At 39.0% G+C, this 15,376-nt stretch overlaps 1 protein-coding gene and 1 long non-coding RNA gene across 4 annotated transcripts in view; both read right to left on the bottom strand.

Annotated features, from left to right (window-relative positions):
* Positions 1-15,376, bottom strand: part of LOC146498994 (carboxyl-terminal PDZ ligand of neuronal nitric oxide synthase protein-like) — a 240,285-nt gene that overhangs the window by 108,247 nt on the left and 116,662 nt on the right. The gene's annotated exons all lie outside the window — the stretch shown is intronic.
* LOC146498996 (uncharacterized) lies at positions 835-15,133 on the bottom strand. Its single transcript, XR_014870222.1, has 2 exons — positions 13,267-15,133; positions 835-11,789 (listed from the first exon to the last, which is right to left on the bottom strand). It is a non-coding gene; the product is annotated as an uncharacterized LOC146498996 (long non-coding RNA).

Raw genomic sequence — 15,376 nt, 5'->3', positions numbered from 1 at the left:
ACTGGACCTTCCATACTATGGCAATCTATGGCGCATATATATATATATATATATATATATATATATATATATATTTATTACTATCTATGGCAACTGAACCAAACCACAGACTTTATATTAACAGCCTCTGGGTCTGAAAAGTATCCTAATTGTCAGTAAACACTTTCCCGATGACTTTATATTCTCAGAACCAAGCTCCAAGTCTTCAACATATGACAACATGCTTTCAGGTTAACACGTCCAACCAATGCTGCCAATCTCAACATGAAAGGATTTTTAGTTGGGTAAACATATATTAACTGGAGAGACACTTCACTCTCAGATTGCTGGTTTACTTGTGGTTGCTAGGGTATTTAAAAGTAGAACGGATAGCAGAGTCTTTGGCTTTCAGGCCCATCTTTGTGCTTACACAATGCTCTACATTTAATTATTAATTTTTATTAATCTCCGGGTTGTTCGATTGTTAGTGTTTGGGGTTTTACAATATAAATGCTTGCTGTGATGTGGCATTATTTGAACTGAACTGAAGTGAACTAAATTGAAGTTAACTGAAAAAAGACATAACTAACTGTTCCTTTTAGGTCCTCTTTATATAGAAACTCCTTGAATGTCCTTAGTGTTGTACCACTATGGTCAATGCTGCTTTTAACACAATTTTTTTAAACTAACTTTTTATGAAGACACTTGCGCTTTATCTGAACATTTTTTGCCTTCAGCCAATTCTCCAGCTAATCTCCAATTGTGGCAGCTGACAGGATCACTAAAAGATCTGTCACTCAAACGCAAAACCTTGATATCCTGCTGGAAAGCCTGCTGCTGCCTATGTTGGACATCTGTCACCATCTCTGTCAAGTCCTCTTTTTTGTCTCCAACTCTGTCCCCATCACTTTTCCTCTCTGTCAGTTCAACTAAATAAAAGTGTATCTTTTCCTTATCTTTGCCTTTCTATTCCTTTCCTCTCTACATATCAAGCCTCTGGTGAGCTGGATCTTCCTCAGTGATGACGAGATGAAGTCTGTCCAAAAGTGTGATGCATTATTTATCCTGAATTACCCACAGAGGTTGAGCGGTGCTTTGGCTGTCCACTTGCAAGTCTTGGCACAGGCAAAAATAAGGGGCAAATGGGAATATAATGTAATCTAGGAAAGAGCAGGGTAAACAAGAGCGGGGGTGGTGAGCAAGGGAATTGCTTGTGATTAAAGAATTGACACGTATCTCTCTCTTCATATGTCTATTCCTTCTGTGATGACATTTTCCTCTCGTCCTTCTACAACTTACGCAACCATTGCTCAGTGTATACAAATCTTCTATAGCATATAAGACAGATCATTTCACTGGTGTATCCTTTAAAGATTTGCATTAGACACTCTCTGATCATTATAATGATCAGGGCACAGCATAGTCTGATCCTCAAACACTTTGATTGAAATTAGGGGGGAAACAGGAATGAATTATACCATAGTTCTGGCACTGCAGGTGAATATTATGAGAGTGAAATAACTCCTAATCAACGGACAAGTCTCTGTGTGCATGTGAATGCACTCGAGTATGACAGCATGAAGTGAGTGAAGTGTAAGGAAATTAATTTATAACGTCTCAGTGACTCTTCTGAACCATTAGCTTGTTTTTGAGGCACCACACATGGCTACATCATACAACCCCCCCCCCCCCCCCCCCCCAAACCAGTTTCAATTTCTCCATCTTACTGCTTCTGTCAACCTTTCTTGATTCTTCTTTCTCTCCCCTGTCACCTTTTCTCTCTCCAGGATTTGTTTAAATGTCAGTATCTTTTAATTAACTCGCTCTGTGGCAGGAGTGCCAGACAGCATCTGAATGTCCTGGATTCTCCCCTTTCCTCTGTCACTCACTAGACGGTAAACTGGAACATCATCTTGTCGGTGTGAATTCGAGAACATGTAACAAATTCTCAGTCCAAGTTTGTCACATTTTGGCACTTGGGGATGAAACCTTTCCCGTCATATTTTAACATGCCATTTCCCAAGACACCGGGTCTTGGATTTCAAAGTGAGTAACAGAGGGACATATTTTGTCGCTCTAGCGAGTTTTGACAGCTGGGTACAACTAGGACCTCCACTTCTGCTCTGCATCCACTGCACTGATCCCCTACAGCCAATCTAGGTATTTTGGGATGGGCAAAGACGGGGCAACCGTGCCCTCGGGCCCCTGTAGGAGGCCTGGATCCAGGGTGGGACCCTGGTAACCCTGTTCTGGGCAGGGTAACGCTCCCTTGCTCTCATGCTCTTACTATTTTTGGTCTTGCCAATTCTTTGGGACCAATTTGCTGTTGAAGAATCTTCCAGGGGCAAGCAGTGAACTCGTGGTTTGGGTTACAAATATAAAATGATAAACAACTGTCAAAGGTTAAACTTTGCCCACAGTCGCATCGTGCTTCTTTTAGACATTGCAGAACTTGCACTATCCCACGGCACTACCCTGTATACTGAAAAAATGTGAAGCCAAAGGATCCTGACCACATCCTGGGTTGGGAGTGAGAACAACCTGATTAAATCATCAAATAAGCCAGTGAAATGTTTTTTTTAAAAGGGTAGACTTGTCAAGTTCCATGACAGCTTCAGCGAGCTTATAGTGGTTGTTGTAAATAGCACAAAGCTAAAACACTGGAGAATAAGACAGAGTAATTATGTCAGGGCAGCCAGTTGACTTCTGCCTGTGTTTACATTTCAGCAGGGGAATCTAATCATCAATATATAACACGACTGATATGTAGTGTTAGGAAAGGAGTAACTTAAAACAAATGCCCAACCCATTTCCAGTTCTGTTTGATTTGGAACTTTGATTTAGTCCTGCCACTGGTGCAGAAGCAACGCAGCTTTAACAGAGAGGAGAGACTATAGCTCAAGACAGAAGGATAATTTCACTGAGATATGGATATTCAATAAAAAGTGCTGAAAGGCTATTAAATCCAATTACCTTCCCCAAGCTGTATCAAGAACAAAGTGAGTCCTTATCATTGAATTGGCCTTATATCATTTTACATCAGCACTCTACAAAGTCAGCGAGGAAACCATTGATTCTTGACTTTAAAGCTAAAATCTACAGTGGCTACATTTAAACACCGTCCACGTAAAAATATACACCCTACACACATCTTGTTCTTTAAGACATTTTAGTTTCTAATCTCTTATTTGAAACGGGCAGTACTGACCCTGTACCTTACCCCAAACTTTCTAATGTAATTAGCCACGAGGAAAAAATCTCCCTCTCAAGAGAAAAGTCTGGCCTTTGCAATCTTCTCCGTCCAAATCTCAATGAGAATTTCATTGAATGAACTCAAGGAACACTTGACACAATAACCACAGCGCTCGCTACATCCATTAGCTGGGTAGATAAATTAAAAACACAGAACAACAGCAGGACTCTACATTAAAGCTTGACATGTTATTACTGAGCTGTAATATATAGAGTCAATTATCAGGTTTAAAAGACCAAAACCAAGCTATCCACATTATGTTTTATGATCCTTATGAGTGCCGTTCTTTATATTAGGCTTGTTAAAGTGCCCCTGCCTCACTGATGCAGGTATCGCCAAGATTAGACAGAGTAATGATACCAACACATGACATGGTCTAAAGCTGGGCTAGCTTCATTAGGATTACCACCAAAATCTTGTGAGATTTGTACTGGGAACGACCTGTATATTTTACAAAACACTGAAGCTCTAATGGATGACACTGACGACAGCAGTGTAAAGAGAAATATTAAATCAATATCTGTTTGAAAATAGGAAGAAGCAAATAACGTTTACCACTATTTAGATCATTATATATAAATATATATATGTTTCCTTTTTTGATTATATAATCTAATACATACAAATTGCACTATAAATAAATATAACCCTAGTTATATTAATATAACTTTATACATTGATCTATAATTATGTAACTAGACTAGACTAAATAATATGCCACTACACTAAATTATCTGTATTCAATATTCATTAAAACCAGAGAAATATACAACCTCGCCTCATTCATATACTGCTTTAATGGACTGCCATTATTACATATATAACCATATGTAGGCCAGAATATAAAGTTTAAACATATACTTTCTGAAATGTAAAAACTTGTAAAGTAAAAATTATGTAGAGGGTTTGATATATTTTAAGCTATTTCAAAAACTTGTTTGCATATCTCAAGCACCACTAGTGACACCATGGAGCAATATCCACCAACGACAAGGCATGGCAGGGGCAGTTGTGTGACATAGGTGCTGCATTCACTGCTTCAGACTTTCCAAACACTGACAGCTCATGTGAGAGGACAGGCTTAAAAATAAGTGGCTGAAAAACTGACCTGAACAGTGATAAGTTTAAAACATTTGCCTATTTCTTTTGATTCGCGATAAATAAACCACGCAATCATTGATCACTGTGGCTTCTTATGAATATTGCGTGTGGATTTCCAATATATAATATTCGAAACATGGCTTTTGAAAGGCGTAACACTTTCTGACACCACCTCTTGCTTCTGCTCTTACTTACAGCTGCCTCTTAAATAGAGTAGTACCGTCTGTGGACTCGGAGCCAATGTGGCATTCACTGTGTGGATGAACACTCTTTGCTCCATCACCCACACTTCAATTCTACATAACAGAGACTCGACCATTCATTAGCATCCACTGAACTGCTGATTTGGAGAAGGAGGAGGATGAATGAGAGAGCATAAGTCATAGTAGAGGAGACACAGAGAGAAGGAGAACCTGCCTAAGTGTTAGAAGTGATCGGCCAGTGAAGCCTTTCTTATGCCGCTGTGATATAAAACCAAGCCATTTTCTGACTGCTGGTAGTTAGAAGGAGAATAAAGTCTCCTTAATCATCTTCTTAATTGTCCTTTCACAGGTTTCCACGTGCACTCACACAAAACCACACGAATGACATTTTTATTGCATGTTTGACATGGTTACCTTTATTCTTCTCATTATGCCAGAGTGCTTCCTTCTGATTTAGTCTTTTTCAGAATTTGACGTTATGCTTTCAAACCGTACTCTTAGAATTTTTTATTTTTTAACTTTTTATGGTTTTCACTCTTTTTATATAAAAGATGTGGTGACACCATCCATGTGATGTGGCTACGTCATTTGTATGTGTGTGAACACCACACACTGACGCCACACGGTCACCATCTTGACTTTCTGGTGCCAAAAGGAGTCACATTAAAATCAGGTAGAAATTTAAATTATCAGCTAACAGTAGCATGGGTGCTTAGCAAGCTGGATCCATACACTGCAATGCACTGGGTGTAAGACACACACACACACACACACACACACACACACACACACACACACACACACACACACACACACACACACACACACACACACACACACACACACAAGTATAAACAGTGGTGAGTTATATGGCACCGGTTCTGACATAAACGGTAGTAACCAGACCGAAAAGCACCGCACATTTCGGTGCTTTCTTTCCCTGAGATGTCATACACTTTGAATTCTAGCCAATCATTTCACCTTTGCAAGCGTAGTAGGCGGGCCCAGGTACGTACGTTCTTTTAGAGCAGAGCTACAGATTAAAAATGCCCAAGGCAAAGCAGTCAAAAGTCTGGCTGTACTTCACAGCAAAATATGCAACTCAGCGGCCTGCAACAAGTGCTTTAAGGTGATACTGTGCAAATCTGATGAAACACCTGGCGACTTATAGCATTTTTTTAAAAGCCGAGAAATGCACCGTAATTGATAGCTTGCTGCAAGACCTCACACCGACCGCATCTACTGCGGGTGTGGTGCCTGTTATCGGACCCGGAGTTAGCAACATCCCCCAAAAACCCGAAGAGGAGAGTCCTGGCCTCTAGCCCTGCCAGTGTAGCAGAAATGATGACGGATGATGATGGCAGCAGCAGCCGTTCTTCTCTGCGTGAGTAGCTTAATGTTGTTCGTGTGTAATTTACGTTGAGTAGGCTAACCACGTTATTACATTAATACATGTAAGGTGAACTAGCAAACATCATCATATCTACATGCTGCTGTCTTCTTGTTTGATGGCAGATACTCCCTTCACCCTGGCCAAAAAGGCTAAAATGACCAAAGAAAAAGTGGGAAACAGCTAAACATGAGAGGTTTTTGGACAAAGTTTGTGTTTTTGTCCATTGATTAAGCACTGCTTCCAGCCAATAGTGATACCATATATCCCATATAGCTGCAGAAAAGGCTAACATTGTTATCTTTTTACAAAAAAAACAGCTAAACATGGACAAAGTGTGTGTTCTCCTAAACGATATCCATCCCTAGTTATATACCCACACTGCACTTCACTGTAATAAAACAAATCACAAACATCTTGGAAGACTTTAAAACTTGTCACACAATTTTAATAAAACTTCAAAGGCACCAACAGCACAAACATTGTCATTAAAAAAATTCCCCCCACCTGCCTTCATTATAGAGGCAGAAATTAGCTTTTGTTCCAGACTGTAAAAATGGTCATTTCTGCTATTAAAAGCAGCAGTTTAACACAGCTACTGAATCTACAGGGACCTTCTTGACTTGTTTTTTGCTCAAGTGACTCCTTGAGGAAATGCAATTTGTGTCCTTCATTTTCAGCCCTGGCAGATGCATCTTGGCTGTGTGTCTTAATCTAAAAAAATAATGTTTTTTCTCAACCATATTCAAACTGAATAAAAAGTGATAATAATCCCAGATAAGACCCAGATCATCATCTGCTGATTCGAAATATATGTTGAGAGTGTTTGTAACGCTTTAGTTTCTATGAAGTTGCTATTGTCAGTAAATGAGAAAACAAAAATAAATAATTGAAAGGCTAAATTTAAAAGGTAGTAGCTGATCATAACAACTCAAACACAACATAAAGCAAAACCAACTGCAAACTTTCCAGAGCAAAAAGACTGATTACACATAAACCAAACTAGTTTACTTAGTTGACTTTATTTTTTTGTACTAATGTGCTTTTTCACAGTGCAGTCTAATGCGGCACCATGCACCCAGAGGAGAACAACAACAGGTATTTTCATTTTTGGTTCTGCCACAGGGAGATGCTTTTTTAAAAACTCTGTAACGTTATAAATGTAATCAATATCATCCAGATGTGAACTGTAATAAATTAATTCAAACTGTCAATAAGTTCTCCATTAAAAACAGTCCCTGCCTTTAGTCTCTTCACCACTTTAAAAAGCATTACGTGCCTGCACGCGCGCACACACACACACACACACACACACACACACACACACACACAGATAAGTTTTCAGTTTAATGGCCTCAGGGCCTTGGTTGCCCAGAGATTTTTGGTATGCGTCACTCTCCATTTTGTCTTCTCAACAGAATATGTGTGTGTCTGCGCGTGTGTGTGCGTGCGTGTGTGTGTGTGCTCATGTGTCAATGCCAGTCTGTCTGTAAGAGATAATGAGGCAGTGTGCGCTTCACCCAGCTAACCCCTGGACTTAACTATCAAGTCCTCTGAATTGGCAGCTAAAGTGGAAAACTGGGAGCACATTTCCTAACTGTGTCACACTGCTGGACTCTGTTTTAACTTTGTCTCTGCTCAGCTCATTTCAGCAGCAACATATCCACCCCAGAAGACCCTCATACTTGTTCTTCACACCAATGCCAGGCCCACAGTGCAAGGAGGAATTATTATTGAGGGACACCAGGGTGTGTCTTTATTAGCGGTTGTCAGGATGCGACTCAGACAGTGACTAGATTTAAAAGAGATGGTGGGATTGTTGTGAATGCCACATAACTACCAGACTGTGAAAACATCGGAAATTATGCACTGATCAGTCTTGTCCATCTTGTGATTATGCAGCAACAACGTTTGAAGTTGTTTTGACACAAAAACACAAATTCTTTCACTGATTGTTGGAAAAAATAGAGCCCAGCCAATACAGGATTTCTAACACAGATGCAAATACATATATTGGAATACTTAAAAATCTGATATATTGCCCAAAATATTTTTTCTTTAAGTAACACAAAACATAAAGAGATTTGTTTATTTTTTATGTTTTTGTTATTTACACCTCCTTCCTAAAATAATATGACAATGCAGCTTAAAAATAATCAAGTTCTATTGTTGCAAGACATGGATTACTCATTTGCACTTAGCAGGCACATTGCACAGCAATGGGGATATTGCAGAGTGCCCTCTAGTGGACAGACTATGCAACATCAACACTCGTAACATGGTTGAAGGGTGTTTCTTCCATCTCTTCTTTGTAGAAGCTACCTCCAGTTGCCACCTTATTTAGAAGGGCTTATCACAGACGGTCGCTCTGCACGTTTGATTTAGCAGAGTTTTTACATCAGTGCCCCTTTCCGACCCAAACCAGGATCGAACCAGGAATCTTTCATCTGTTAGGCTACGTTCACACTGAAGGTCTTAATGCTCAATTCAGATTTTTTGATCAAATCCGATTTAATTTGTCTGGTTGTTCACACTACAAATAAAATGTGACAGCAAACGTGCTCTAGTGTGAGCATGCGCAAAAGAAGACATCACAGCTGGCTGACAGCTGGGTTTGTCGCCCAAAACACGGTCAAGCTCATCAAAAAACGGTCAGGTGACTCGACCACGTCCACGTCTTTTGTTTATATCTTTAGCTTCTTTAAACTTGGCCCTGAGGCTCTTCACTTTCCTCTGACACTGTAGCCACATTTGCCTGTGCCCTCGTTCAACCATTTCTTTGGCAATGCACTCGAACACAGCCCGGTTACGTTACGACCCTTCAAGTTTATCTTGAATAGAATTGTCTCCCCATATGCTAATCAAGTCCAAAACCTCAGTTTCTGTCCATTGACTCGCTTCGTCTACAGTTTCCGCCACCACGCTTTCTCGTTTGTCTTCTCCAGCGCTGATAATTGCCGTCTGTCTTGTGTCAGTGACGTAAAAGACGGATTTAATGCGACATGACCATTCAAACAGCAGTCACTTTCTAAAACATCAGATATGTATCGGATTCAGTACCACATACGAAAGTGACCCAGGTCGGATTTGAAAATATCGGATTTGTGCCGTTCACACTGTCATACCATGATCGGATATGGGTCACATAGGGTCAAAAAAGTCGATGCAGTTTTGCCTGCAGTGTGAACGTAGCCTTAAATGAATGTCTGTCAGATCTCTTCTTTAATTATATAACTTTCTTTTGTAATTGTTAAAAATGAAAATGAATGGAAATACACTTTCTGTTATAAATGTTGGTACTGATAAATCAGCAAATACCCAATATTATAACTAATGACTAATGAAAAATTACATAAAACCAAAACAAGCACCATCAATGCAACTGCCAGTTAAAATTGGAAATCAGATTTTGTAGCAGGCAGCTGTGCCTCAGTATTTACCTACTAATCAGTAGGTTGGTAGTTCAATTCTCTGGCATGCTAGTAAGTAAAAGCACTTTTAAAAAGTATTTTAGGTCTTTTGTTTTAGCTTTTATTATGACAGTTGAGAGTGGAAAGGACATATGGTGTATCTGAATCCAGACCTCTGCGATAGCCTTATGGCATATGGGTCACCTGCTTTTCATCCTCTCCTGAAATTTGCTCATGCAAGTGTTCTAACTTACATGAATGCTGTCGGAAAATCTTTTTTTCCCACGATACCTATTTGTGCCAAGGTAAATGTTTATGATGAGCACCATTTACACCAGCTACACCTTTCTTCTTGAGACCTATCTTGACCAAAATCCAAAATAAAAAAAATAAAAAATCACAGAATTTAGAACACCTTAGTTCAGCACCAACAATGTGCCATCATGAGGATGTGAAACATTTGAGATCGCAAGGTATACGAAATTGTGCCAGGTAATGTTAGATAATGAGAAAACCTTCTTAAGGATAAACTGCATTAAAGGCCCAAAAGAGGTGACTGTTTAAATCAACCATTCATAAGCTCAATCAGTCCACTCTCTTTTGTGGAGCCGTTTCATTGTAAATTACGTAAAAGAATAAGTTAACAGGGCTAACAGCTAACAGCCAGAAGCAGCCTGCCTAAAAGGTCCAATCTGGCCCATTTGCTGGGTTGGCATAGTGTGAAAGCTGCACAGACGGTGGGGAATGATGTTGGAACCTTTCAATGTATTGCTCCAGAAAGCATTGTTTTGCATAAAAACAGATCAGAGTGATTGTCAGAAGTGGTAATTTCATCTGAACCAGAGATCTGAATCACCATCAGTCTAACATCCTTCTCACTGACAAAGGCATTATCCATGGTCTGCCATACCACACTGAAGGAGGGGGCTTAAGCCAACTTGGGAGTGTGTTTTGTGAATACACGTTTTGCTTCATAGGATTTTCTGGCTTGAGATCAAATTGGGAATTAACAAAAACAAATCCGACCCCTCTAGTGTATTCTAATTACACATCACAGCTGATTAATAAAGGAAGTAAAATGCGAGCCTTGCAGGTGAAACAGAAGATTCACGCAGGGTATTATGAGATATTAGTTAGGAGGACTGAACTGGGTTGTAAAAGTGCGGAAGATTGACAAATACATGTTGGTGAGGAAAAAAGTATTTTCCCCTTTCCTGATTTTCTTTCATTTGTCACAGATACATGTTTTAGGTCAAACAAATTCTAATATTAGACAAAGACAGCCCAAATAAATACAGAATGCAGTTTATAAATGATGAGTTCATTTATAAAGGCAACCAAACCTACCTGGATCTGTGTGAAAAAAACTGATAAGTCATTAATTAAGTGGGATTAACCACATTTACAGGATAGATGAGTTCATTTTCACTAAACTCGCCCAGACCTGATTACTGCCAGACATGTTGAATCAAGAAATCACATTCATAAAAGGAACGTCCTACCGAAAGTCAACATGGCAGTCTTAAATTGGCTTAAATTGTTGGACTTGAATTACCTTTTCATAAAGGGCAAGATAGATTTGGATAGTTTTCCCACATCATCATTTAAAATTTGCATTCTGTATTTAACCAGGTTATCTTTGTCCAATATTAAAATTGGCTTGATGATCTGAAACATGGAAGTGTGGCAAAAAAATAAAATAAAATCAGTAAAAGGTGCAAAGACTTTTTCATAGCACGGCACAGCATTTCTTCATCTCTGTGATCAGATGCAGTGATGAAAACTTCTACAGATAAGAAAGACTGCAGACACACAAGTACTAAAAAGTACCTCAGTGGTTTGAGATACAGCCATTTAAGAACACATTATTCGTATGACTCATTCTAGGTTGAAGCCCATCCTCTCTGCTGCTCCTTTTGAAATAAAAATCGAAAAAGACATTGTACAAATCTAAATTGAGAAGGACTCGAAATCATAAACAACCCAAACAAAGCAGAATCTGGTTAGCAGAACAAGGTTAAGAAAAAAAAGTTTTATTAGTTGGTTTTTGAGAAACTGAGTATGCATAGGTTGGCATGAAGCAACTTGCTCACTGGCAGTTCAGCACTACTTATCAGCGGAGTGTGTCCAAACACGTTTTCAGGTTTTACCATACTCACCATAATCAGTTATGTGAAGCATAACAGATTTTAATGGCTGCCCACTTGCCGGTCAAGAACTACCTTTTAAATTCAACTTGCTGCTTTTAAAGTCCTTCATGGCCTGGCCCCAGATTATATACTTGAAGTGTTGCCCCAGTACCAGCCAGAGCACAGCCTGCCACGCAGGAAACTCTTGACCGTTAACTACAAAAGGTGAATTACAGTGGACAGTATCTTCTATTAAATACCTTTAAAAGACGTATTGATTAAGCAAGACTTTCTCATAAATTCCCTTGTATTGTCACTCTTAACCTCTTAGTAGGGCTGCTCGATTATGGCAAAAATGATAATCACGATTATTTTCACAGAAATTGAGATCTCGATTATTTGACGATATTTATTTAACCCTTTAAGACCTACCATAGAACCAAGTCTGCCAGAGCTTATAATATTGTTTTACATGTTGTAGTGCCATTTTTGGGAGCATTTCAAGTTGCTATACATCAATACAACTGTTATAGCCCATATTTTAATAATATGTATGCATTAAGTCCATAGTAACTACATAAATTGCAAAAAAGTGCAATAAACTACATGAAAAATTGAAAATCGTTTTTGTTTGTTTTTTTACATATATTTCCACTTGGAGAAATTTAAGAGGCTTATCCCTCAAAACTTTAAATACAAAAAAGTTGCAAAAAATAGTTTACAACAACAGGAAATTTATTTTGAGTGTCTTCATAGTTTTATTTTGGAGATACAGCAATTTTTATATACTGCAGGAAAAATTATGCAAATTTGCAAAGAAAACAGCATGTGCATCAAAATAAACTATTTCCAGCAGTGCAATTCGAGTTCTAAGCATCCCAGAAACTATTCAGAAAAGTATAGAGTCAAACATGACCTATAGAAACACCAGTATTGGCTTTTAAGGCCTACAAGTAAAAAACTACATTTTCTGCGAAAATGACGTCACTTCCGATTTCAGGCAGGAAATGGCAGACATGCGATAGTTCGCGTTGACGTCTTGTTCAATGTGGGAAGTGTTAAGATCGGCAAAGCGTGTTTCTGGAATATTGTGTTTTTGTTCCTGCAAGCGCTTTTTATGCAATTTTTGCAAAGCTTTATGTGGAAGGAAACCGTGACCTAGGACAAGCTGATGGCATAAGATGTAAGTTTCATATGCAAAAAAAAAATATTGCGCTAGCTTACATGGTTCAGGTTCTACAGGGATTTAAAAATAGTTACACAAAACGGAGCGTGCTGCTCTGACCGGCTTTAAAGGGTTAACAATAACAATGTATTAAATAATGACTTAAAAAAATAATATAAAATAGTGTGGAAATACTGATAACAGTGCAAATGTTTGCAATATCAGAAATAAATGAAAAATGTAAACATCTATGTTTAGTGAACTTTGCAGTGTTGCTCTGTGGTGCAGCTACGACACTGTAGCAAAGTTTACACACTATGTCTACTTGATCCACGTCTGACTCAGCAAACCCATAATGTTTCCACACCACTTAAGTTTTTTTTACCTCTCTTTTCAACCAACGGCAGTCACTCTCCTCTCCAAATAACTTCTGCTTAGCTTTCCGAGCTTCCCTCGGGTCCTCTTAATTGTTGTGACACGTGTTTGAAATGCAGAGAGGTGCGCTCGATTTGCCACACGGAGCAGGCGAGAGTAAAGCAAGAGGGAGGTGCTAATAATTGGCTCAGTCATTTTTAATGATCGTTGAAAGCCCAGATCGTAATCGAGATTAAAATTCGATTAATTGAGCAGCCCTACCTCTTAGTGACATTTTATTTTGGTGTTGGTGTTGTACTTGAGGCTTGCATGAACCATTTTAAACTTCCACACAATTTAGACAAGTAACTCTTTGAACTCTTGCATTTCCCCCCACCTATGTGATTATATTATGTGTTTTTGTAAATTCATTTGTAATTTTGGTGTTGAAAATTCTCTATGAGCAAGCACTTGTGATGGTGGGAAGGAAAAACTCCCTTTTAACAGGAAGAAATCTCCAGCAGAATCGGGCTCAGGGAGGGACAGCCAACTGTCGCGACCAGCTGGAGTGGAAGGAAACGAGAAAATAAAAGAAAGAGAGCACAAGGAGACAGACTAGGAGAAGACAAAAGTGTAATGACATGCTGTCATTAAATAGTGGTATAGGTGAGTGGAAATGATGCAGAAATGACTGTGATGCTTATTGTATCATACGGTCACAGAAAGTCCCACAGCAGTCTGAGCCTATATCAGCATAACTAAGGGATTATTCAGGGTCACCTGATCCAGCCCAAAATCTAAGCTTTATCAAAAAGGAACAATTTGAAGCCTAATCTTAAAAGGAGAGAGGGTGCCTGTCTCCTGAATCCAAGCTGGGAGCTAGTTCTACAGGACATGACAGCTGAAGGCTCTGCTGTTTCTAATTTTAGCAGTATTTCAAAGATGAAAGAAAGCAGCCCGACATATTTGTTTAATACATGCACTGAAGAACACATCCTGATCAAAAAAGACAAGATTCCTCACAGTGTTGCTAGAGGCCAAGGTAATGCCATCCTTTGTAAGTTTCTAAGTATCTGGTTAGACATCATGCTTCCAAGATTTTTAGGGCCTAATCTTTCTCTGAAATCAGGAGAAGAAAATGACTTTACATCCATTTAAATACAAATATTTAAGACGTGACTGCAGTTTAACTAATTGTCTTATATTATCTGCCTTCGTAGATAAATATAGCTGGGGATCATCTGCAGAGAACCGAAAATGTATGCAGTGTTTTCTTGTAATATTGCCCAAAGATTTAAGCACTGTAGTACTGGTCCTCATTCCTGGGGAACTCTTTGACTAACGTTTGTAAAACGAAGGCTCCACATTTACACAAATCACAATCTGTCTGAGAGATATGAATCAAGTGACTTAGCTCAATTCCTTAAATACCAACATCGTATTCTAGTCTTTCTGGTTAAAATTTGTATGTAAGCTTTAAGTAGGCTTTCATACTATATTTATAATTGTGATTAAAAGTTTTTTATAGTAAAAGATTTAGATCTAATAGAAGGTTAGTTTGAAACCATGTAACCATGCAATGTTTGGTTTGTTATACAGCCTTGGCACTTACATAAAAATGAATTGAGTCATTGGTTCTAGAATATCTAATAATAATGGTTTGCATTTATATAGCGCTTTTCAGGGCCCTCAAAGCGCTTTACAATTCCACTATTCAGTCACTCTCACATTCACACACTGGTGGAGGCAGCTACAGTTGTAGCCACAGCTGCTCTGGGGCAGACTGACAGAAGCGAGGCTGCCATATCGTGCCATCGGACCCTCTGGCCATCACCAGTAGGCGGTAGGTGAAGTGTCTTGCCCAAGGACACAACGACGAGACTGTCCGAGCCGGGGCTCGAACCAGCAACCTTCCGGTTACAAGACAAACACCCAACTCTTTGAGCCACGATCGCCGATCTGTATCTGGATGAGCGATATTTTTATAAAAACATCTGAATGGTGACTCCCAATATTTTTTTTTTATTTCAAATTAATTTTCAGTATTTCAAATGAATATGCATTTATGAAGTGCAAACAAGAAGAAGATAAATCCCAAAGAAATGTCAACCGGATCACAACTTTGATTAATCTTGCTAATAGATTCCCCTCTCTCTACCCCCCCCCCCCCCCCCCCCCAAAATAAAAAGAAAGACAGCCAATCCTCAGTGTACAACTTTTGTCCTTGTGCTGTTTTATAGCAACCACACAACTTATTGCTTTCTGTTGTTGTTCAGTTGTTTGAAACCAAATTTATGAGATGATGTCTAAAGCAGAGCTGTAGGTGTACGGCTTAAGTTAAGTGAATCTATACAACTCATCAAGGGCACGTAACAAGTGACATTAAAACGGA

The sequence above is a fragment of the Neolamprologus multifasciatus genome, chromosome 17 (genome assembly GCF_963576455.1).
Source record: "Neolamprologus multifasciatus chromosome 17, fNeoMul1.2, whole genome shotgun sequence".
Classification (NCBI taxonomy): Eukaryota; Metazoa; Chordata; class Actinopteri; order Cichliformes; family Cichlidae; genus Neolamprologus; species Neolamprologus multifasciatus.
Note: the sequence above shows the minus strand (reverse complement) of the source record. Positions and strands in the feature narration are given on the sequence as shown.